Raw genomic sequence first — 22,435 nt, 5'->3', positions numbered from 1 at the left:
TCACCCTCCCGAGTAGTTGGGATTACAGGCAAGCACCGTCATGCCCAGCTAATTTTTGTATTTTTAGTAGAGACGGAGTTTCACCATGTTGTCCAGGATGGTCTCAATCTCTTGAGTTTGTGATCTGCCCGCCTTGGCCTCCCAAAGTGCTGGGATTACAGGCATGAGCCGCTGTGCCTAGCCTACTCATTTTACTTTTTACTTATTTGGGTTGGCAAGGGTGGTGGTGGTGGTGGTGTTGCTATCTATGTCTGAGACTGCAAACTGGGAACTGGTATTCAAAACTTAGTTTGTACTGCCTGATTTAGGCCCTTATTATGTGTTTTATTGCTATCTTGCCTATCAGCCCTATCTCCTCGGTCAAATTTGTAAGCTTCTTGAGGATGCGGAGCTTATCTTTTGATTACTGTATAGTGCTCAGCAGAATACTCTTCACATTGCAATAATTCCTATGATGAAGACGATGGATTGTCATTGTAATCATTTTGGCAGGTTCACAGTAGGCACTCAGGTTTCAGGCATAGGGTGTACCAGTTATTTTTGAATAATCATGCCATAGCATTCAAGTTCTTTAGCAGTTTGCAGCTTTTGCACAATTAAGGTATGACAAACGTAATTTTATTGAGGGAAATGCTTACTCAGTGAGCTGAACTTTAATGTAAATTTGAAATGAAAAGGTCCTGTGTTCTGATTTCAGATTTTCAGAAACTGGATGTTAGATGGAAATCATGTTAGCCTTAATACTATGCCTTAAAGTGCTACCCATATTTTATTTGTATTCCCATTCACCCATTGATTTGAACAACCATTTTTATTCATTGTAGAAGGCACTTAAATAAGTATAAAAACCAGGCAAAATTTCTTCTCTTTTATAATACATCCTTGATCATAGATAGAAATTTTGTCACTTCTCTGATATTTAAAAATAAGACGGGTGGCAGTTTGAATATCTATAATGAGGTGAAGATCAGATTGTGCTTGAAAACCAGGACAGAGGGTTTCAAAGTGTAATTGAAAAAGACTGTGGCAGTCTTCTTCATGTGCTGGGTGAATGGGAACATTTGTCAGTTTACTAAGGTTTTGCTTTACTCTTGTGCTTTATAGAATTTCTTAAAGAAATGTGTTTATTTTGCAGTGAGGACTGGTAATTTCATTCCTCTGTACCCCTGTAAGTGGTACAGTGAACCACAGATGTGTTCAAAGTTAGCTGTTGATATGTGATGAGGGAGGGGGAAGAGGAGGGACAAACTGGGGTATTATTTTCTATCTTCTATGTGGAGATTTCCTTGGCTGGAGATGTATTTAGCTGTGCAGCAGTAACTGCTGTTCTGTAGAGTTCTAAGGCAGCATTACAGGGAGAAGCCGTCTTGAACTGACTCTCTAGGTTTGTTGCTATTGTAGTGTTGGGTTAAAAAAAATTCAAGCCATTGGGAAGGAATGTGGTGGAGTCAGTCAAGGTTTCTTGTTTTTGTTTTCGTTCTATCCTTTCCTGAGCTGTTTGAGTATGTATGAAACAACCTTTTACAATTCCAAACCAGGTCCTTTTATCTGTGCTCCAAAATGCCCACTGTGACCCCCATGTGTTAACATGAAGGCTCAAGTTTGTTGATTCTGAAAGTGTTGTTTCTTTAAAAGATTTTTATGTAAATCCTCTACTTTAAATTTTATTGCTGTAAATTGGTGATTCTCAACTTGGGCTGCACATTCAGATCATGTGGGAAACACTTAAAGGGAAAATCCCAGGACCCACCCCTGATTAAATTTTGATTTAATTTATCTGGTGTGGGTCTCCAGCATTCATGTTTTAAAAGCCTCCCTAGTTGATTTTTTTTTTTTTTTTTTTTTTTTTGGAGACAGGATCGCATTGAGTTCAATAGCACCATCTCAGCTCACTGCACCCTCTGCCTTTCTGGGCACAAGTGATTCTCCCGTCTCAGCCTGCTGAGCATCTGGGACTACAGGCACACACCACCATACCTGGCTAATTTTTGTATTTTTAGTAGAGATGGGATTTCACCATGTTGCCCAGGCTGGTCTTGATGTCCTGGGCTCAAATGATCTGCCTGCGTCAGCCTCCCAAAGTGCTAGAATTACAGGTGTGAGCCACTGTGCCCAGCCCTCCCTAGATGATTCTAATGTATGGTCACTATTAAGGAGTACTGCCCTAAGTTCTGCTTTTGGAGAGTCCTATAAATTTCTTAGTAGAAAACAGGTCCACCCCCACCCCTACCCTCTCCCACAAGGGAGAGTTGAGATTGTCCAATCTGAATCTTATTCAAAAGCACAGAAGTATAATCTTATAATTTTGCAAATACTTAGAGTAGGCTTTGAGTTATGTTTACAGTGATCTCCAATCTTCCCTTTAACAGACTTTGCTTGCTAAATATATTTTGTCTGTGTTTTTAAAACACTCCACACTCTGTATGACTGATTTATCAGATTGCTGATACCAGTACCACAAGGACCCAGGGACCTCTAGCTGTGTTTGGTGAGGCAGGTCTTTGTCAATTTAAGTAATCCTGTCAGATGGTGTAGCCCATCTTGTAACTCACGACAAAGCACTGTTGCTCAGATACTGTGAATTATTTTCCTTAATGAGCAGTTTTTATATATGTTCCATTTTCAGACAGGTGGTGCTTTGAGTTGAATTTGCAAGTTCGGTGAAACATGGATCTCTTTTTTTCTTAACTCCCTTTTCTTCTCCTAAGGTGCTTAATTTCCATGCTTGACATCGTACCAGTATTTGCCAGCCAAAATAAATGCCAATATTGTGATTCTGTAGGGAAAGAAGTAGGTCATTTATTAATTCAACTAGAACATACTGCACTGTTCCTTTGTTCAAGGACCTGAATAGGACAAACATGGCCTTTGCTTTCATGGTGGTCAGGTACCTTCTCTGAGGGGATACAGAGATGATTAGATTTTTTCGTTTCATCTCTACATTCTATTCCATTGGCAAATCTTGGCTCCACCTTCAGATTACATTCTGAAAATAAATAACATTCCTCATTTGACTGCTATCATCACCCTAGTCCAAGGTATTATCATCCTTTGCCTGGACAACCTTTGCAGCCTCCCAGTTGGTCTCCTTGCTTCTGAAGTTATTGGTCATTTATAGTGTGTCGATAACACATCCATGTCCCTCCTCAAATTTCTTCAAAGGCTTCCTGTCACACGTAGACTAAAATTCAAACTCCATATCGTGAGCTGCAGGCTCTAGATGATCCAAGTTCTGTCTGCTTTTATTTACCTCTTTGGTGTTGTCTTTATCACCTCTCTTTTGGCTCCCTGTGCTCCAGCCATACTGTTTCTTTTGCTCAACAAGCTAAGTATATTCCTGCCTATCTATTTTCGATTCCTTCTGCCTGGAAAGCTTTAATCCAGATCTCCTGTCAGCTTGGCTCTGTTCTTCACCCTGTTCAGGTCTCTACTACTGTTAAAAGAGGTGTTATTCACTGTCAGCTGTACAAGGACAACTTCACTATCTGTCCTCTTACTGTGTTTTTTTTTTTTTCTTTGCAACACTTGTCACAGTGACATTTCGTATGCACACATATATGCATAACACACTTTTTCTTTGGCTTTTTAATTCTCTTCTTACCTCTGGAATGTGAATTTCCTCCTGTTAGGGGCTTTGCCTTGTTCACTGCTATAACAAATGTACCTTGAAACATATGAGGCATCCAAAAAATGCTTGAATCAAGTGAATAAGATTGTAACTGACAAGTACGGCAAGACACAAAGTTCTGAGAGGGCCTATCATTGAACTCTCCTTTGGTCTCTGCCAGTGTGGCTAGAGCCACAGAGAAAGCAGAGGCTTTGAGTCTGTTTACTAGAGATACTTATGATATAGCAGGGGCCAAGATCAAGCAGAACCTTTTGTGGGACATGTTAAGAATTAGGGAAGCGACCAGGCACAGTGGTTCACGCTCGTAACCCCAGCACTTTGGAAAGCCCAGGCAGGAACATCACTTGAGCCCAGGAGTTTGAGATCCACCTGGGCAATATAGCGAGACTTTGTACCAAAAAAAAAAATTAGGGAAGGGGTGTTTGGGTATCTTTGTAGTTATTGTGATGTTCTATTTTAAATTCATACATATATGAGGGTGAAGTATTAAGTTGCTCTCAAGTCTTACTAGGTGCTGTCACTGGTAACTGGTGTGGGAAATGCTTTATCATAGTGAAGAATTTACAGAGAATTGTGTTCTATTCAGTCATCAGCATTTAACTTTTTATTTTTTGAGACAGGGTCTCGCTCTGTTGCCCAGGCTGGAGTGCACTGGCATGATCTCGGCTCACTGTACCCTTGCCATCCTGGGCTCAAGCGGTCCTCCCACCTCAGCCTCCCAAGTAGCTGGGACTACAGGAGTGTGCCACCACCATGCCTGGCATTTTTTGGTATTTTTTTGTAGAGGCAGAGGTTTACCATGTTGCGCAGGCTGGTCTCAGACTCTTGTGCTCAAAAGCAATCTGCATGCCTTGGCCTCCCAAAGTGTTGGGATTGCAGGTGTGAGCCACCACGCCCATAAAACTGTTTAAAACTGTTTCTTTTTTTGTTGTTGCCGGAGCGGGATCTGGTAAAAAACAGAAAACCTGCCAGATTGTAAAGGAGTTGTAACGTTGCTTTAAAACTATTTCTAACTTGATGTTGTTTTGAAGATGATGAATGTAGGTTTTCCAGCTCATTTTTTATTGTTCTTTTTTTCCTTTGAGTTTGATTTATAAGTGAAATTTAATATCCCCATTATTGGGAAAGGAAGGTCCTGAAGAGAACACAGAATTCAATTTCTTTTCAGAAAATTTTGCTGCTTCAAGCTGTGCTTGGGCTTCTTATCCTTACTGTAATTGTGAGGGGTGAAAATAGTCCTTTGAACTTTTTATGAGGAAAGTGGTGGTGTTCTGTAAAGGACATTTGTTTAAATATGATTGTTATTGGCTTCCATAATCCCTCATTTCATCTGACCTCGGATTAGACCCAGTCTGCCAGTCTGATGAGAGCCAGTTGTAAATTACCTGTTGAATTTCCTGTGGATCCCCTCTGTTGTTCTTTATTAGCTCTATAGTCCAGCTGGATGTTACTGGTTACAGTTTGGCTAATGATCATGACCAGTTTTTGAAGAAGGGATTCCTTATTGGTGGGCAAATTTTGTTGAGTGGTACAGCCAGAAACATTTTTACATTATTCTTTCCTACTTCAGGAGTTAAACATGCAGGCTGTTTATGTATTTGTTTTTAGGGTAATCAAATTTTTTCTTTATAACACTTGTCACACTGACATTTCCTATGCACACATAAAGAGTAACCAGCTATTACACTGTATATTTTGGAGGAAAGTGTTCTGGAAGACCTAGGCGTAAAACTCATTTAATAATGAAGTTGGGGAAATAGATTACGGTTCTTATTAAGAAAAAAAAATTTCATGTTTTAAAGCCTCCCTTTATTTGCCAAAATATTCCAAAATAGAATATCTCCTTGACATGTTATCCAGAACCCAATATGCCTTACCTGTTTGTCATAAAGATTGATTGAGAAAAGCAGTGTGGTCTAGTGGAAAGATGCAGACTTTTACTTTTTTTTTGAGACGTAGTTTTACTCTTGTCACTCAGGCTGGAGTGCAATGGCGTGATCTCCACTCACTGCAACCTCCGCCTCCTGGATTTGAGTGATTCTCCTGCCTCAGCTTCCCGAGTAGCTGGGATTACAGGCGCCCATCACCACACCCAGCTAATTTTTGTATTTTTAGTAGAGACCACGTTTCACCACGTTGGCCAGGCTGGTCTCGAACTCGTGACCTCAGGTGATCTGCCTGACTCGGCCTCCCAAAGTGCTGGGATTACACTGTGCCCGGCCGACTTTTACTTTTTCAACAGCTTTATTGAGGTATATTTTAGAATGCAGACTGTTGAGTCAGACCTGAGTTTGAATTCCTACTGGTACTGATAAGCTGTGTGACTTCAGTCTCTAATATGTAATAGGGTTGAAATAACAGTATTTGCTTTATTGAGTTCATATAAAGATTAGAAAATGATATATGTCAAGTACCAGGCCCTTCAGGTTTCAATAAGAGGTAACTATTTTTAGTATTACTAATACTAGCCTGTAGTATCTCTTTCTGTCCTTTTGGGGTTTTAAAGCTTGGGAATGGAAATGAAATGGACAACAATGATGGTAGAATCTGTTACTACTCAACATAATCATGCTAATTGATCAAAAGAGTACTCTGACATAAGAGTTGGCTTTGTTTTGTTAATGAGCAAGGAGTCCTTATTCTGCCTATTTTATGTTTCCTTTGAATGTAGCTGTCTTGAATAAAGAGTAACCAGATATTACACTGTATATATGATTTGGTATGGCTGGAGATAGGATCCATACACCCCTTTGGTCTTGGGAGTGGTACCCCCTATATGGACAGATGTATTTGGGATCTAGACTCTAGATTTAGGGGGAGTGCCTTTATTTGTATGAAAATAAAAGCCATACCTCAGAGATATCACAAGTTCATTTCTAGATGACCACAGTATTGCAATAAAGTGAATATCACACTAAAGTGAGAGACATGGGCTTTTTCTGTTTCCTATTGTATATAAAAGTTACATTTACGCTATACTGTAGTCTGTTAAGTATGCAGTAGGCTTATGTCATAATAAACAATGGACTACCTTAATTTTAAAATACTTATTGCTAAAAGAAATACCAGCGATCATCTGAGCCTTCATGAAGTGAGCCATAATCTTTTTTGCTGGTGGAAGGTCTTATCTCCATGTTGATGGCAGCTGACTGGCCAGGGTAGTGGCTGCTGAAGGTTAGGGAAACTGTGGCAATTTCTTTCTCTCTCTGTCTCTCTCTTTCTTTCTCTCTTGCTTTCTTGCTTTTTTGCTTTCTTGCTTTCTTCCTTTCTTCCCTTCCCTTTGTTCCCTTTCCTTCCTTTCCTTCCAATTCTCGATTTCTAATTCTAGTTATCTTGCTGTTTCTTCCACATCTGCAGTTACTTTTTCGACCTATGTCTTGAACCTTTCAGTTATCCATGAGAATCAGAGTAAACTTAACTCTGCATCTGTTTCAGTTTTATCACGAGATTGCAGTTCAGTCACATCTTCAGGCACTATTTCTAATTCTAATTATCTTGCTGTTTCTTCCACATTTGCAGTTACTTTTTCGACCAATGTCTTGAACCTCTCGATTATCCATGAGAGTTGGAGTCAACTTCTTCCAAACTCCTGTTGGGGTTGATATTTTGAACTCCTCCCATGAATCATGAGTGACTCAATAGAATGATGAATCCTTTCCAGAATAATTTTCAATTTACTTAGCCCAGATTCATCAGAAGAATCACTATCTATGGCAGCTATAGCCTTACAGAATGTATTTTTTAAATTATAAGGCTTAGAAGTGGAAATTACTGCTTGATCTGTGGGCTGCACAATGGATGTTGTGTTAACAGGCATGATAACAGGATTTATATCCTTGTACATCTCTTTCAGACCTCTCGGGCAATGGTGCATTGTCAGTGAGAAGTAATATTTTGAAAGGAATCTTTCTGAGCATGAGGTCTCAATAGTGGACTTAAAATATTCAGTAAACCATGCTGTCAACAGATGTGCTGACATCCTGGCTTTGTTGTTTCATTTATAGAGCATAGGCAGAGTAAATGTAGCATAATTTGTTTTTATTTGATTTGATGTGATGTGATGTGATTTAAGAGATGGGGTCTTGCTGTGTTGCCCAGGCTGGTCTCCAACTAATGGGCTCAAGCAGTTCTCCCTCCTTGGCCTCCCAAAGTGCTGGGATTACAGGCATGAGCCACTGCACCTGGCTGATGCAGTGTAATTCTTAAGGGCCTTAGATTTTCAAAATGATCAAGGAGCATTGGCCTTCACCTAAAATCACCAGCTGCATTAGCTCCTAACAAGAGAGGCTGTCCTTTGAAGCTTTGAAGTCAAGCATTCTCCTCTCTTTGAAGCCAGGATTTCTCCTTTCTCCTCTCTAGCCACAAAAGTTTAGGATTGCGTCTTCCAATAGAATGCTGTTTTTTCTGCATTGCTGACATGTTGTTTAATGGAGCCATCTTCATTGATGATCTTAGCTAGATCTTCTGGATAACATGCCACAGCTTCTCCATCAGCACTTGTTGCTTCACCTTGCACTTTTAGGTTATTGGAGATGGCTTATTTCCTTAAACTTCGTAAACCAGCCTCCGTCAACTTCAAACTTTGCTTCTGCAGCTTCCTCACCTCTCTCAGTCTTCATGGAATTGAAGAGAATTAGGGTCTTGTTCTGGATTAGGCTTTCAGTTTAATGGAATGTTGTGGCTGGTTTGATCTATACAGACCACTAAAACTTTGTCCACATCAGCAATAAAACTGCTTCTCTTGCTTACTATTTGTGTGTTTACTGGAGTAGCACTTTTTAAATTTTCTCCAAGAACTTTTGCATTTACAAGTTTGCTAACTGGTGCAAGAGGCCTTACTTTCAGCCTGTGTTGGCTTTCAACATACCTTTCTCACAAGCTTAATCACTTCTAGCTGTTAAAAAATATATATTCTTTTTCTTTTTTGAGATGGAGTCTCGCTCTGCCGCCCAGGCTGGAGTGCCGTGGCACGATCTTGGCTCACTGCAACCTCTGCCTCCTGGGCTCAAGTGATTCTCCTGTCTCAGCCTCCTGAGTAGCTAGGACTACAAGCGCGCAATGCCACACCCACATAATTTTTGTATTTTTAGTAGAGACGGGGTTTCGTCATGTTGGCCAGGCTGGTCTCAAACTCTTGACCTCAGGTGATCCGCCTGCCTCCGCCTCCCAAAGTGCTGGGATTACAGGCATGAGCCACTGCACCCGCTCTCTAAAAAAATATTCTTTTCTTTCAGCTATTTTACCAGAAAACATCCGCAAGTGTCTATTTCTAGCTTTTGATTTAAAGTGAGAGCTGTAGACTCTTCCACTTGAACACTTAAAGGCCATTGTGGCGTTACTAATTGGCCTAATTTCAATATTGTTGTGTTTCAGGGAATAGGGAAACGAGGAGAGGGAGAGATGGGAATGGCCAGTCAGTGGAGTGGTGAGAACACACATTTTTATCAGTTAAGTTTTCCGTCTTTTATGGGCACGGTTCATGGTACCTCCAGAAATTACAATGGCAGTGTCAGAGATCATTGATCACAGACCATCATAACAGATAATGAAAACATTTGGACTATTGTGAGAATTACCCAAATGTGTCACATGGACATGAAGTGAGTGCACGCTGTTGGAAGAATGACGCTGACAGACTTGCTTGATGCAGGGTTGCCATAAACATTGAATTTGTTTTTTTGTTTTTTTTTTTTTTAAACAGCATCTGCAAAGTGCGGTGAAGTGAAGCTTTACTTGCTTGATGAGCATAGATTAGTTCAGTTTCTAACCCACTTTTGTAGTTGATAGGAGACCACCCCTAGTATTTCTCAGCCAGTTAATTTCGTGGTACTTTTGTTAGGAATATGATTAAAAGTGTTTCATATTTCCAGTATGAATACTTGTTTAAGTATTTATGGCTGAATGCATCTTTGTCTTTATGATAGAAGCCTAAATATGCTTGTGTCCTACCCATAGATCTGTTCCTAAGTGTGGTATGCTTTGTGGCTGTGTTAGTGGCTAGAAAATAGATGGGGACATCCCGAAGGCAGCAGGCTAGTCTCCTCAAACTGTAGACTTTTTTTTCTGATAGAAGGGCTTGAAGCCTTTAAGAGAGTCAAGGAACTTCTGTGTTTCCAGAATCAGTTACTGATTTGTTGAGAATTGGGGCTTTATTTTTTTAGACTGTAGTTGCTAGCACCTGTATGTCACCTTTAGGAACCTTGACAGATGGTCCCCAACTTACTGTAGTTCAAATTATGGTTTTTCAACTTTATTATCGTGTGAAAACTGGAAACTGTACTTTGAGTACCACAACCGTCGTTTTCACTTTCAGTACAGTCTTCAGCAAATGAGTTATTCATGCTTTGTTATAAAATAGGCTTTGTGTTAGATGATTTTGCCCAACTGTAGGATAATGTATGTGTTCTGAGCACGTTAAGGTAGGCCCAGCTAAGCTTTGATGTTCAGTAGGTTAAGTGTGTTAAATGCATTTCCATCTTACGACATTTTCAAATTATGATGGGTTTATTGGGACAAAATCCCCGTTGTAAGTTGAGGAGAATCTGTACACCATAGTTTATTCATTCAACAAAGTGCTTGTTAAGTCCAGAAACTTCAGTTGCTGCGTTTATTTTCTCGTGGGGTGGGGGGGTCAATAAAATAACAGTAGAATATATATTTGGTTGCAGCAAATGCTATGCAGAAAAAAAGCAGGTAAGAGGGATAAGGAGTACAGAGGAAAACAATGCAGTGATAAATAGGGTCATCAGGGAAGGCCTAACTATGAAAGTGATATTTGTGTCAGGATGTGAAGTCAGCTGTGTGAGCATTTGTGGAAGATATTTTGGACAAAAAGAACAGCCAGTGCCAAAACTTTAAGGACAGAGACTGCCTGGAGGAATCCGGCAAGCAAGCCAGCGTAGCTTCAACAGCAAGTGGTGAAGAGGACACAGGAGGTGAAGTCATAGACATAAAAGGGAACTGAGGTAGGTGGAGACAGGTTGTGTGGAACCTAGTAGGCCTGTTGTGAGGATTGTAGCTCTTGCTCTAAGGTAGAAAGCCATTTCCTGCTTTGAGTAGATGAGTGACATGATCTGATTAGTTTGTGGACAGAAGCAAAAAAAAAGAGTTAGGGGGCTACTATAATAACCTAGTGAGAGAATGGTGTCTTGGGTTCCAGTGGTGGTGGTAGAGTGTGAGAATTAAGGTTCAATTCTGGATATATTTTGAAGTCAGAGCAGGTAGGATTTGCTGATGGGCTGGATGTATGGGTTATAAAGGAGGAAGGAATTTTTGGTCTGAGCAAGTAGATGGAAGGTATTGCTCTTTACTGAGGTGGGAAGACTGGGAAAACTAGGTGGGAGCAGGGGAGAAGATCGGAGTTCAGTTTATGTTACTATGATAAAGATAATGAGATGCTGAAACATTCTCTCTTTGAATCTAGCTGTATTTTTTGGTATTGCATATTTTAAAATTTCATCGTAAGTACATGTTTTACATTTGTCATAATTCAAAACAAAGCGAATCTTGATGTAAATAGACTTTGGTTAATAAGAATATGTAAGTATTGGCTCATTAAGTATAATAAATGTGCAAAGGAAATGGAAGGGAGTGTATGTGGGTACTCTTTCTACTCAGTTCATTAAACCTCAACTTACTTTAAAATATGGTCTATTAATTTAAAAAATTAATCATGTTAACTTACACTGTCATGTTTTCTTTGATCGTTGAGGTCATTTCTGGGGGTCTGTCTTTTATTTAGTGACAGCATGTTGACTTGCCCCTTGCTCCCACTTGTTTCTGACATAATTTCATACCAAGTATATATCCACAGTAGACCTCCTTTCATTCATGGAAATGCACAGCTTATATAAATATATTGTAGAAAATTGTGCTGCTTTTACTTAGACTAAAAGACACAAGAGTCCCCTGTAACAAACAGCTTGAATTTCACTGAGGTTTGTGCAGGGTTCCTGAAACTGTCCTGTTTCAAGAGCTGCCAGATAACCTGATCCTAGAGTGAAACTCACTTTGGCATTCAGATTTTGTCTATGTTGGTATACCTCAACAGTTTAAGATTCTTTTTTAACTTGCATGACTCCATGAAAAAGGTATTTGATGTTTCAGTGTTCGGTTTTGGTAGCTATTAATTATCCCTTGCAGCCTTCCACTCAGAAGTGATACTTTCAGATTGAACATTGTTTCTTAAGTTTTTTCCTTTCCACCCCTCTCTCTCCTTCTTCAGAAATAAAGAAAGCTCTGCATGTGTGTTGGTGTGTTTTAAGTATAATTTTTAATCTGTTTGTGGAACCACAGTAATAGATCCAAGAGGTAGGTAAGATCTTAAATTGAATTTGGTGTTAAATAAGCTGGCCTTTGACCCATAGGCAATGAGTGAGGAGCACCGTTAGGTGTAAGACTAGAAGCAGAAATACTAGGCATTTTAGAGGCCAGGTGAAGGGTGAATAAGGACATTTAGGTCAATTGAAATAGAAAAAGACAGATGTGAAGTGTAAAAGGACTTAATTATGGTAGGAACTTAGTGATTTTGAGCCTGACAGCCTGAGTAGGAAGGTGAGAACATTGACAATAGGCAAGTTTAGAGGAAGAGCTAGTTTTAGATGAAAGATTGGAATTTGTACAAGTTGAATTTTAGATGATGAAGTGTAGTGGTTAAAATTCAGGACTCTGGGCTGGGTGTGGTGGCTCACGCCTGTAATCCCAGCGCTTTTGGAGGCCGAGGTGGGCAGCTCTCTTGAGGTCAGGAGTTTGAGAGCAGCCTGGCCAACATGGTGAAACCTCGTCTCTACTAAAAATACAAAAATTAGCCGGATGTGGTGGTGTGCACCTGTAATTCTGGTTACTCGGGAGGCTGAGGTACGAGATCATTTGAACCTGGGAAGCAGAGGTTGCAATGCACCAAGATTGCGCCTAGGCAACTGAGCGAGACTCCCCATCTCAAAAAAAAAAAAAAAAAAAAAAAAAATTGAGGACTCTGGAGCCAGATTACCTGTATACAGATGTAGATTTTACCTGTGCTTGCTTCTCTGACAAATGACCTAACCCCTTGGTGCCTCTTTTTCTCCATCTGCAGTATGGGGATAGTAGGCACTGCTTTATAGAGTTGTTATAATGATGAAATGACGAAAAGTCATGTAATGTTGTATCACAGTGCCCAGAACAAAGGAAGCATTCAGCAAAAGCTACTATATATAGGATCCAGCTGGAGAAAGCAAATTCATTAGAAAATATTAAGGCTGGTGATACACATTTGGTAGTCATAAAATATTGGAGCTATGTGGGATCTTTTACCACAATTTTTGTTTACCCCTATTATTTTATCCATGAAGTGTAGAAGAGATCATTAAACCTTGAGAAATGGATAAGGCCCACGAGAAGGAATGAAGAATAGAAAATTTGGATTAGCAACTTAATCTAGGATTATTCTTAAATTTAGTGTAGGGCAATGGTTTTCCACCTCTGATAGAGAGAAGCAGTGCACTGACTATTGGTTGTTTATCCATCGGCTTTTCTACTCTTTCTTGCCTCCCTCCCCCATTAATGGAATCTCTAATATTGTTTAACTGTCCTGTAATTGTGTAATTCAAAGGATGCTAGGCCTCTCTCTGGCTTCAGCAAGGAAACTTCATCAAAATGTGGTCCCGAGATCACTAAAGTGTAGTCTTTGGACCATTACCTAGAAATCTGTTAGAAATGTAAATTCTGGGACCGTATTTCAGATGTCCCGAGTCAGAAACTCTGGGGGTGGGGCCCACCAATCAGTGTTTAGCAAGCCTTGCATGCTTAAAGTTTGACCTCTAGTGTAGGGCTTCCAACTGAGATAACTTTAGAATATAAAGCGTCTAATGTAAATGAACTAAGCTCTCAGATTAGGGATGATTTTGAACTGTGGATCATGTGCCATATCTGAAGGGATTGGCTACTGTTTAGCTAATAGTCATTAAGAGGCTTGCAGACCCGGTGCTGGCAGATCTTGAGTTTGTGTGCAGTAGATTTTAAAATGCTGCCAACTTACTGAATTTTTTTGACACACTTGTGAAGGCCAAAGAAAACCCAACTACAAGCAAATAAAACTAACGTCGGGAACATGACCCTCAGTTAGTGCTCTTTTATGTGAGAGTTTAAAAACATTGCGTGTAAAGCTTGCTTCATATCATAGATTATTACCTTAGGTAAAATTTCTAGATGTGGACTTTTTTTGGGGGGGGGGGGGGGGGGGCGGTCATGGGATAATGACAATTTTAAGGCTTTCAAGAAATGTTATGTTCTCCAGAATGAAACTGCTGTTTTGTCGGCAGTGTTCTAAAGCCTAACAGTTAGTAGTTTTTAAAGAATTTCCAATTTAATAGACAAAAAAGACATCCTTGGAATATTTTATTTGGTTGATTTAGTAGTGTATTTCTTTTGTATTTGTCACTTTTTTATATAAAGAAATCTGTAATTCTTTGTGTCTTTTTGAGTTATTCGAAAGGGTTTTTTTGCATTTTAAAAGCATAATTTATTAAAATGCAGATTGTTTTCCCTCGCTTTTTATTTATTTACGTTTTAATTTTTGTGGTTTTTGAATGATAGAAGTTTTAAATTTCTTTAGTCAGCTCCATCAGTCTTTGTAAAATACCCTTTTAAAAGCCCGGGCTTTTCATTGGAATTAGATAGACTCTCTGAAGATCTTTGGATGCTTTGCCAGGCATGCACATGGTTACTGCTGTGAACTATCATGAATAGGATATCCCTTCCTCCACCTGCCACTGCCACCATCACTAATATCTATTTAACAGACATTTATTGAATGTTTACTGCATATATAAAAGGAAACTGTTAAAATGGTGTGGATACATCAGTGAATAAAACAAAGACGAATTCCTACTTTATTGGAATTTACGTTACTGGAAGGAGAGTCAATACACAAATTTCTGAGATCGTTTCTTCACCCAGAAGTCTGGCAGCTTTTAAGGAATGGCTAGAAAGCTTTACTTGGCTGGGTTGCTTCGTCAAGTGCTGTGTGCACATGGCTGTTCAACATGGAAGTCTCAGGGTTATAATATCTCTTACATGAAGTCTCTGTGCTCAGTTGAAGCTGTATGCCCATTTATAACCTGTCCTGGAAAGTCATCTAGTACCACATCCACCATATTCTGTTGAAAGTCATCTAGTACCACATCCACCATATTCTTTTGGTCACAAGCTCCCTCAGATTTGAGGGGGAATTGACAGAAATCTGCCTCTCATTGGGAGAAGTGTCAAATAATTTGTAACCCTTTTTAAAAACATTCCCTCATATATGTTTTTTTCTTCACTTGTAATATAACTTTATACTTTATAAAAATGTAATTTTCAAATATTACTTCAGTATTACTGTTGATTACTGAGATGATTATTATTATTATTTTTTTGAGACGGAGTCTCGCTCTGTCGCCCGGGCTGGAGCGCAGTGGTGCAATCTCGGCTCACCGCAAGCTCCACCTCCCGGGTTCACGCCATTCTCCTGCCTCAGCCTCTCCGAGTAGCTGGGACTACAGGTGCCTGCCACCACGCCCGGCTAATTTTTTGTATTTTTAGTAGAGACAGGGTTTCACCGTGGTCTCGATCTCCTGACCTCGTGATCCGCCCACCTCGGCCTCCCAAAGTGCTGGGATTACAAGTGTGAGCCACCGTGCCCGGCCTTACTGAGATTATTTTGCCATTTAAAATATATTTTCAAACACTCTTTTGGAAGCTACAGATTTATAGATTTTTGTTGTACATTTAAAATAATTCCCTGCCAACAAGCTGTGAAAGGGAAAAGTAATGCAACTTTTATTCACTGTTGGAAAAGTTCTTGAGCTGTATTGGAAAACTGATAAGAAATTGGAGGACTCTAAATGAGGAGTTTTTAAGAGTTAAGGTTAAAGATTGCATTGCACTTAAAAGTAAAGGGAGCCACTGGAAGAGACGGGACAGAAGAGTCACAGGGTTGATAATGAATTGATTTATTATTCCTTCCTGATCTGCTTTTAATATTTTGTGTCTTGATAGAAAACATTATTATAGTTTAATAATGTGTTGTTGTTGTTGTTGTTGGTTTTTGTTTTTTGAGACGGAGTCTCGCTCTGTTGCCCAGGCTGGAGTGCATTGGCGCCATCTCGGCTCACTGCAGGCTCCGCCTCCCGAGTTCACACCATTCTCCTGCCTCATCATGCCGAGTAGCTGGGAGTACAGGCACGCATCACCACACCCGGCTAATTTTTTGTGTTTTTAGTAGAGACGGGGTTTCACTGTGTTAGCCAGGATGGTCTTGATCTTCTGACCTCGTGATCCGCCTGCCTTGGCCTCCCAAAGTGCTAGGATTACAGGCGTGAGCTACTGCGCCCTGCAGTAATGGTTTTTTTGACTGAATGTCTGTTTCCTTTGAGGACTTTACGTGGTGAGCTATTTCTAATAAAATCTAAATTACTAACTATTTAATTTTTGTGAAGTATAAAATCCTATCTCAGTTTGAAGTTGGGTCTAGTTTTCACTCCGCCGTTAAGTTTTTCAGGTCAGTTGACTTATTTATAAGAGGCTTGGTTCTGGGGATTCTTCTCGTGTATGATTCTATAGTTAGTAACATGAGTTATAAAACCAATCAGAAAATGTGCCATAAATGAAAACGTTTCCACCGTGGTTTCCAACTCTGAATGCTCCTTATCCTCTGCTTTGTCACATTGGTAACTACTGTGGTGATAACTTACTGTCCAGCAGTTATGGGGCATTTGCCTGGTGTCTGTATGCAGCTTAAGCATTTTGTGGTTACCCTCTGTGATGACCCTAGGGATCCCTGGGGTAAATGTTAAAAGCGGTCTGTGTATGTTTTTTAAATGCGTTAGTATTTCTGCCTGATTGCAAAGATTTATCTGTTGGCTTTCCTAAAGTTGTTGGATTGTTTAAGCATACTTTTTGAGTAGAGTCAAAGTATCCTGTAGTTTGAAATCACATATAGTTTGCTGAAAACGCATGTATGCATCATGTAATACATATCTAAAGTTATCTTCACTCCTTGAATGTATACTTTCCTTGGGATTTCTGTTTAGCTTTCAGGAGCAGTACAGTGGGGGTGGGGACGGGGGTAATATAGAACTGTTGACACTCTCGATAGCTTTATACTATTTTCTCATCCATAGTAAGGAGACAGAAAATCTGCACTTTCTTTTTGCTCTTTAAAAATTCTTGCTTTACAGGCTGGACACAGTGTCTCACGTCTGTATTCCCAGTACTTTGGGAGGCCGAGATGGGTGGATCACCTGAGGTCAGCAGTGTGAGACCAGCCTGGCCAACATGGCAAAACCCCATCTCTACTAAAAATAAAAAAATTAGCTGAGCGTGGTGGCGGGCGCCTGTAATCCCAGCTTACTGGGAAGGCTGAGGCAGGAAAATCGCTTGAACTCAGGAGGTGGAGGTTGCAGTGAGCCAAGATTGCGCATTGCACTCCTGCCTGCATGACAAGAGCTTAACCCCATCTCAAAATAAATAAATAAATAAGTTTTGGCTTTACAAAAATACCTGTTTGCAAAAGAAAAAATGAAAAAAATTCGTGGACTTTAGTACAAAATTTCAGTGAAATGGACCTAAATCTGGACAGATCTTTAGAGTGTCTAAATCAAAAGGAGAAACTGTTAAAAGAAAAATTGTTCTAAACCTCATCTAAACAGAATCTGTGTGATATAATTCATAACCTCCTTCTGAGAAGAAATGAACATTTCTGTTATACAGTTGTCTGATAAACCTTAATGGGATTAAGGCTTCTGCTGGGGAACCAGTTACCTCCCCACTCAGATGACTGTCATAGTCTAATAACTTTTAACAAGATATTGTCATTTTTAAAAAAATCTATGAATTAGCCATTGCCATTTCCTAATACAGCTCTATCAAGAGTGTATATGTCTTTAAATTAGTATATCAGAGACCTTCTTTCTTGCTTAAAAGATTGTAATAAAATACTGACATGTGGTCCTAACTAAACTGGGAAAAATATTGTAAGCTGTTATCAGCAATGTAGAACTCCTAGGGAGAATTTGATAGTAGTCTAAGAACATTAGAATGAAGTTTTTCTAGTTTTAGTTCCGCATGTTAAAGAATCTTTACCCTTCTTCCTCTTCAGATATTTAAGATTATTTTGATACTTACGCAGCCTGATTCAGTTAGATGTTTTAGTTTTTTTGTTTTTGTTTTTGTTTGAGAGGGAGTCTCGCTGTTGCCCAGGCTGGAGTGCAATGGCGCGATCTCGGCTCACTGCAACCTCTGCCTCCTCTGGGTTCAAGCGATTCTCCTGCCTCAGCCTCCCGAGTAGCTGGGACAACAGGTGCCTGCCACCATGCCCAGCTAATTTTTGTATTTTTAGTAGAGACGGGGTTTCACCATATTGGCCACGCTGGTCTAGAACTCCTGACCTTGTGATCTGCCCTACTTGGCCTCCCATTGTGCTGGGATTACAGGCGTGAGCCTACATACCTGGCCCTGAGCATCTTTTTCTTACCAGTTTGCTTTAACGGTTTGACAGTCTTGACTTGGCTTATGACTCTGGGCAAATCATTTAATCCTTTGGGCCCCATTTTGGGCTCATTTTACTCATTTAAAAATTAAGATGCTTAGAGATAGATAATTTCTAATGTTTCTTTTGGTTTTAAGGTTTTTGGCACTTTCTGAGTGGGTGATTTAGATTCAGATTTGGCCTCATGGCTTAATCAAGATCTTACAAAGTCTATGTGAGTGTTATTGACTAAGGAGTTCTCTTGAAACATCTAAAATGAATTGAGCCTTTCAGGTGTCTACCTATAAGGACTGTACCCCCTCCCACGTAGGTTACATCTGTACATACAGGGTATACTTCATGCAGATGATCATAAATTCATTGACATTTTATAAAGAAAGTGCCTCATAGGTTTTTTGTTTTTTTTTTTAGTCCAACTCATGAGTTTTTTGGATGAGAGAGCTGAGGAGTATCTTGAATGACTTTCTTTGAGCATGATCTACAGTACGATAAACAGTTTGCCCCACTTCTTATACCTGCAGGTAAATTTGAAAGACACACAGGCTTGCATATGCCTAACTTTAACAAAAGTTACTTTTCCCACATACTCTGCATACTACATACTCTTAATTAGTTTTCTGTTGTATTCTTTTCCATTATTTTTTAAATGTTGGGTCACAGCTTAAACTTCTCTCTTGCCATTCATTTGATTGTTAACAGACTGTAACAGCTATTTGGTGGCTTAGCCAAAGAACCTGCAAACACATGGGGCCATGATGGGGCTGAAAGGAAAGATTGACCTTGGAAAGCTTTTATTCTTATCAGTGGTTCATATACAGCAAGGTTTCTTAATGTCAGCTTTACTGACATTTTCTTGTAGGAAACTGTCCTGTGTTGTAGTACGGTTAACGGCATCTCTGGCCTGTACCAAGTACCACCCCCCCCCGTTGTGACAATGAAAAATGTGTTCAGGCATTGCTAGTTTCTTTGTATTCTTTGTAGTCTTCTTCCCACTTAAATTGATGTCTAAAATTATCTGTCCCGGCCGGGCGTGGTGGCTCACGCCTGTAATCCCAACACTTTGGGAGGCCGAGGTGGGTGGATCACCTGAGGTCGGGAGTTCAAGGCCACCCTGACCAACATGGAGAAACCCTGTCTCTACCAAAAATACGAAATAGCCCGGTGTGATGGCGCATGCCTGTAATCCCACCTACTTGAGAGGCTAAGGCAGGAGAATCACTTGAACTTGGGAGGCGGAGGTTGTGGTGAGCCAAGATTGTGCCATTGCACTCCAGCCTAGGCAACAAGAGTGACACTCCATCTCAAAAAATAATAATAATAATAATAATAAATTTATCTGCCCAGTTTACTTTTTTTTTTATTTTTGGAGACAATGTCTCACTGTCACCCAGGATGGAATGCAGTAGTGCGATCTTGGCTCACTGCAACCTCTGCCTCCCGGGTTCAAGCGATTCTCCCACCTCAGCCTCCTGAGTAGCTGACACTACAGGCACGCACCACCATGCCCGGCTAATTTTTGTATTTTTAGTAGAGATGGGGTTTTACCATGTTGGCCAGGCTGGTCTCGAATTCCTGACCTCAGGTAATCTGCTTGCCTCAGCCTCCCAAAGTGCTGGGATTACAAGCGTGAGCCACCACTCCCGGTCTGGTTTTTTTTTTTTTTTTTTTTTTTTTTTTTTTTTTTTTTTTTTTTTTTTGAGACAGAGTTTCACTCTTTTCACCCAGGCTGGAGTGCAATGACTTGATCTTGGCTCACTGCAACCTTCACCTCCTGGGTTCAAGCGATTTTCTTACCTTAGCCTCCCAAGTAGCTAGGACTACAGGTGCACCCCACCATGCCCGGCTAATTTTTGTATTTTTAGTAGAGATGGGGTTTCACCATGTTGGTCAGGCTGGTCTTGAACTCGTGACCTCAGGCGATCCACCCGCCTTGACCTCCCCAAGCCGTGGGATTACAGGTATGCGCCACCGTGCCTGTCTTCATTCTTAATGATTATATAACACTCCCTATAGAGGTGTACAATAATATACTCAGCCGTTCTCCTTTGGGAAATGTAATTGCTTTCAGTTACCTTGATAGTAAACATTATTGTATCGGTGCTCTCGTTTCGGTGGGATCGAATCTTGAAAAGTGGATCAGAGGGCATGAGAATTTTTAATAAGATAATTTTCCGAAAAATAAACTTTTCTGGTTTCTGCTTTTCTTCTGTTCTTTAAGAATGACTCCCAATGCAGTGATTATGCTAGTCTTTACCACACTTTAGATTTATTTTTGTGTGTAGTGTAAGATAGGAATTTCCTCTCCCTTCTTCCCAAATGTGTAGTTGGTTATATCAGTATCAATAATTAAATACAACATTCTTTCCTCTGAGAATTGAGATGTCATCTTTGCATATTACGTTGCTGTGTATACTTGGATGTATATGTTGTATTTTGTGGTCTGCTGATCTCTTTAGTCTAGTTCAAATACCATCCGTATCTGTTGATTATACTTGTTGTATAATGGCAATTTTAATAATTGGTTGGGCAGAGTCTTCCTTAATACTCTCTTTCGGTTGGGCACGGTGGCTCACGCCTGTAATCCCAGCACTTTGTGAGGTGGAGGCAGGGGGATCATCTGAGGTCAGGAGTTTGAGACCAGCCTGGCCAACATGGTGAAACCCCATCTCTACTAAAAATACAAAAAATTAGCTGGGCTTGGCAGCACATGCCTGTAGTCCTATCTCCCTGCGAGGCTGAGGCAGGAGAATGGCTTGAACCCGGGAGGCGGAGGTTGCAGTAAGCCGAGATCACGCCATTGCACTCCAGCCTGGACGACAGAGTGAAACTCCATCTTTAAAAATTATCTTTCAGTGTTTTCTTGGCAATGTTTGAACACTCATTCACATGAACTCAAATTATTGTGTCAAATTTATCATCACGTATTCTGTACCCTTTAAAACCACTTAAGAAATGCATCAGACGTAAAATAACTGCTCCAACTTAATAATTTAAGGGAAAAAAACTACAATTATGATAGGTAGTTATCACAACCAAGAATATGACATGTTCTTGTTATTTGTTTCACTATAGTTTTAATTATTTTTATGTTCTCTTTAGTTATGCATTGAGTGCCTGATACCTAGTGGCACTGCTGTTTTTATAATACTATTTCTACCTATTACTACTGCTTTGTATCTAGGACATAGCTTTTTACTTTCCTGACTGTGCATTTTTATTCATGCTCTATTCGCTGCTTGACCTGCTTTCCCCACCTCCCACCCCAACCTTATTTCTCTCCTTCTTTCAGAACTCAGCACAAATACTTGTGATTCGTTTCTTGCCCACAGTATTCTTTACCATTAGTATTTCTAAATAGCATATATTTGACAATCAAATACTCTTTTTATTTGTTTCAGCATCTTTTCACAGAACCTTAGTGAATTCAGAGGGTCATCTCCCCCCTTCCTCCACTTTGACTTATTTTTGAGAAAATTGATTTGGCAGTAATATTTGTAAATCTGTATATTCCAACTGTTAACAAAAACTCTGGCCGAGAGCACCTATGTCAAGTCTTGGCTCTGCTTGTTAGTAGTGTGATCTTAGACAAGTTACTTAGCCTTATTGTCTTAGTTTCCTTATTATAAAATGGGGCAGTGATGATCATAGTACCCACTTGACAGAGTTTTAATGAGGATGACATGAATTAATATCTGTAATGTGCCAGACCAGTGTTTTGCGTGGAGTAAGCACTTCATTTGTGATTCCTATAATTTCTGTTATTTAATTCTCATGAGGAAACACTAGTAAAATGAAGTAAAACATAAACCTTCTTATTATATGACCACTGTGCTTTCTCTCATTAGACCAGTTAAAAATCTAAGCCTTTAGCATAACTGTATTACCCTTATTCAAGCACATAAAAGATTTTTCCTACACGCTAGGTTTTTTTGAAGGCAAGTATTGCCAGAAAGCTTTTTACGACTTAAGATGAGCAGTTACTGTGGTCACTTGCTCCTGTCAGTAGTCCTAAATTTAGGATGAGTTTATCATCATCACTGTTCTACAGTTGAGGCACTACTGCAGAATAATCTCCCATTGAAGCAGTCTCCCTAGTCACTCTGTCACCCCTCCACATGCACTTTGCTGTGCATGCTGGAACCTGATTCAGAACAAAATGTACTTGGGTCTCCGGTTCCTGTTTCTCAAGTGTGTTTAAGGAGTATACGTTTTTCAAAACAAATATTTGTCATTAGATGTAAGGGCATAGAGTACCTTGTGGTAACGGAGTTAGTTCAACCAGGTATGGTAGTCAGAAGCTG

At 39.9% G+C, this 22,435-nt stretch overlaps 1 protein-coding gene across 24 annotated transcripts in view; it reads left to right on the top strand.

The window, feature by feature from the left end:
- KANSL1 (KAT8 regulatory NSL complex subunit 1) overlaps window positions 1–22,435 on the top strand; it is a 193,475-nt gene that overhangs the window by 94,455 nt on the left and 76,585 nt on the right. The window lies entirely within an intron of this gene.

This window comes from Symphalangus syndactylus, chromosome 20 (assembly GCF_028878055.3).
Source record: "Symphalangus syndactylus isolate Jambi chromosome 20, NHGRI_mSymSyn1-v2.1_pri, whole genome shotgun sequence".
Lineage (NCBI taxonomy): Eukaryota > Metazoa > Chordata > Mammalia > Primates > Hylobatidae > Symphalangus > Symphalangus syndactylus.
Note: the sequence above shows the minus strand (reverse complement) of the source record. Positions and strands in the feature narration are given on the sequence as shown.